Raw genomic sequence first — 3711 nt, forward strand, 5'->3', positions numbered from 1 at the left:
ACCCTTTGATTGGAGCTTTAGACTAAAGAGCATAAGATTCCTGGAATTCATATTAAAAATTTTGGAATCCTTATTTTTCTTTTTCAAAATGATTTTCGAAAAAAAAAAATTAAAATTAAAAGAAAATACAAAAAAATTATAAAATCATAAAAAATCAAAAATATTTTGTGTTTCTTATTTGAGTCTTGAGTCATGTTATAAGTTTGGTGTCAATTGCATACTCATCTTGCATTTTTTTTTTCGAAACATGCATTCATGGTGTTCTTCATGATCTTCAAGTTGTTCTTGGTAAGTCTTCTTGTTTGATCTTGATGTTTTCTTGTTTTGTGTCCTTTCCTGTTTTTTATATGCATTCCTGAATTCTTTATGTCTAAGCATTAAAGAATTCTAAGTTTGGTGTCTTGCATGTTTTCTTTGCATTAAAATTTTTCAAAAATATGCTCTTGGTGTTCATCATGATCTTCATAGTGTTCTTGGTTTTCATCTTGACATTCATAGCATTCTTGCATGCATCAGATGTTTTGATCTAAAATTCTCATGCATTGCATCATTTTTCTTTTTTTTCTCTCTCATCATAAAAATTCAAAAAAATTAAAAAAAAAATATCTTTCCCTTTTTCTCTCTCATAAATTCGAAAATTAGATTTGACTTTTTCAAAAAATTTTAAAATCTAGTTATTTTTATGAGTCAAATCAAATTTTCAATTTAAAAATCTTATCTTTTTCAAAATCTTTTTCAAAAATCAAATCTTTTTCAATTTTCTTAGTTATTTTCGAAAATTCTAAAAACATTTTTCAAAAATATTTTTCTTATTTTTATGTCAAATTTTCGAAAATAACATCACCAATTAAGGTTTTGATTCAAAAATTTCAAGTTTGCTACTTACTTGTTAAGAAAGTTTCAAACTTTAAGTTCTAGAATCATATCTTGTGATTTCTTGTGAATCAAGTCATTAATTGTGATTTTAAAAATCAAATCTTTTTCAAAACTAATTTCAATCATATCTTTTCAAAAATATCTTCCTATCTTATTTTTTTTTCAAAAAATTGATTTCAAAATATCTTCTCTAACTTCCTAACTTCTTGTCTTTTCAAAATTTGTTTCAACTAACTAACTAACTTTTTGTTTGTTTCTTATCTTTTTCAAAACCACCTAACTAACTCTCTCTCTCTCATTTTCGAAAAATATCTTCCCCCTTTTTCAAAATCTCTTTTTAATTAACAACTTATTTTAATTTTTGATTTTTATTTTCGAAAATTACTAACCTTTTTCAAAAACTATTTTCAAAAATCACTAACTCTTTTTCAAAAATTATTTTCGAAATTTTCCCTCTCTCATCTTATTCTATTTATTTATTCATCTACTAACATCTCTCCCTCACCCACCAAAAATCCGAACCCTCTCTCTCTCTCTTTCTGAGTTCAGATTTTTCTCTTCTTTTCTTCTACTAACAATAAGGAACCTCTTTAATGTGACATAGAGGATTTAATCTTCTTTTCTTTTTCTCTTCTCTTTCTTATGAGCAGGGACAGAGAAAAAGGCATTCTTGTTGAAGCTGATCCAGAACCTGAAAGGACTCTGAAGAGAAAACTAAGAGAAGCTAAATTACAACAATCTAGAGACAACCTTATTGAAAATTTCGAACAAGTAAAGGAGATGGCAGCCGAACCCAACAACAATAATGCAAGGAGAATGCTTGGTGACTTTACTGCACCTAATTCCAATTTACATGGAAGAAGCATCTCCATTCCTACCATTGGAGCAAACAATTTTGAGCTGAAACCTCAGCTAGTTTCTCTGATGCAGCAGAATTGCAAGTTTCATGGACTTCCATCTGAAGATCCTTTTCAGTTATTAACTGAATTCTTGCAGATCTGTGATACTGTTAAGACTAATGGAGTAGATCCTGAAGTCTACAGGCTCATGCTTTTCCCTTTTGCTGTAAGAGACAGAGCTAGAGTGTGGTTGGACTCTCAACCCATAGATAGCCTGAACTCTTGGGATAAGCTGGTCACGGCTTTCTTAGCCAAGTTCTTTCCTCCTCAAAAGCTGAGCAAGCTTAGAGTGGATGTTCAAACCTTCAAACAAAAAGATGGTGAATCCCTCTATGAAGCTTGGGAAAGATACAAACAGTTGACCAAAAAGTGTCCTTCTGACATGCTTTCAGAATGGACCATCCTGGATATATTCTATGATGGTTTATCTGAGCTATCAAAGATGTCATTGGATACTTCTACAGGTGGATCCATTCACCTAAAGAAAACACCTGCAGAAGCTCAAGAACTCATTGACATGGTTGCTAATAACCAGTTTATGTACACTTCTGAGAGGAATCCTGTGAGTAATGGGACGCCTATGAAGAAAGGAGTTCTTGAAATTGATACTCTGAATGCTATATTGGCTCAGAACAAAATATTGACTCAACAAGTCAATATGATTTCCCAGAGTCTGAATAGAATGCAAGCTGCATCCAACAGTACTCAAGAGGCTTCTTATGCAGAAGAAGCTTATGATCCTGAAAACCATGCAATAGCAGAGGTGAATTACTTAGGTGAACCTTATGGAAACACCTATAACCCATCATGGAGAAATCATCCAAATCTCTCATGGAAGGATCAATGGCCTCAACAAGGCTTTAATAATGGTGGAAGAAACAGGTTTAACAATAATAAACCTTTTCCATCATCCACTCAGCAATAGACAGAGAACTCTGAACAAAATACTACTAATTTAGCAAACTTAGTCTCTGATCTATCTAAGGCCACTGTAAGTTTCATGAATGAAACAAGGTCTTCTATTAGAAATTTGGAAGCACTAGTGGGCCAGCTGAGTAAAAGGATCACTGAAATCCCTCCTAGTACACTCCCAAGCAATACAGAAGAGAATCCAAAAGGAGAGTGCAAGGCCATTGACATAAGCACCATGGCCGAACCTGTAAGGGAAGGAGAGGACGTGAATCCCAAGGAGGAAGTCCTCCTGGGACGTCCAGTGGTCAATAAGGAGCTTCCCTCTGAGGAACCAAAGGACTCTGAGGCTCATCTAGAGACCATAGAGATTCCATTGAACCTCCTTATGCCATTCATGAGCTCTGATGAGTATTCCTCTTCTGAAGAGAATGAGGATGTCACTGAAGAGCAAACTGCCAAGTTTCTTGGTGTAATCATGAAGCTGAATGCCAAATTATTTGGTATTGAAACTTGGGAAGATGAACGTCCCTTGTTCACCAATGAACTAAGTGATCTGGATCAACTGACATTGCCTCAGAAGAGACAGGATCCTGGAAAGTTCATAATACCTTGTACCATAGGCACCATGATCTTTAAGGCTCTGTGTGACCTTGGTTCAGGGATAAACCTCATGCCCCTCTCTGTAATAGAGAAACTGGGAATCTATAGGGTGCAAGCTGCTAAAATCTTATTAGAGATGGCAGACAATTCAAGAAAACAGGCTTATGGACAAGTAGAGGACGTGTTAGTAAAGGTTGAAGGCCTTTACATCCCTGCTGATTTCATAGTCCTGGATACTGGAAAGGAAGAGGATGAATCCATCATCCTGGGAAGACCTTTCCTGGCCACAGCAAGAGCTGTGATTGATGTGGACAGAGGAGAATTGATCCTTCAATTAAATAAGGACAACCTTGTGTTTACAACTCAAGGATCTCTCTCTGCATCCATGGAGAGGAAGCAGAAAAAGCTTCTCTCAAAGGAGAGT

General features: G+C 34.8%; 1 non-coding gene across 1 annotated transcript; it reads right to left on the reverse strand.

Annotated features, from left to right (window-relative positions):
- Positions 1 to 2055: 2055 nt before the first annotated feature.
- On the reverse strand, positions 2056 to 2163 carry LOC148567463 (small nucleolar RNA R71). Its single transcript, XR_015881611.1, has one exon. It is a non-coding gene; the product is annotated as a small nucleolar RNA R71 (small nucleolar RNA).
- Between the last annotated feature and the right edge of the window lie 1548 nt (positions 2164 to 3711).

Source organism: Arachis ipaensis, chromosome B4, assembly GCF_059453495.1.
Source record: "Arachis ipaensis isolate K30076 ecotype BB chromosome B4, ASM5945349v1, whole genome shotgun sequence".
Taxonomy (NCBI): Eukaryota; Viridiplantae; Streptophyta; class Magnoliopsida; order Fabales; family Fabaceae; genus Arachis; species Arachis ipaensis.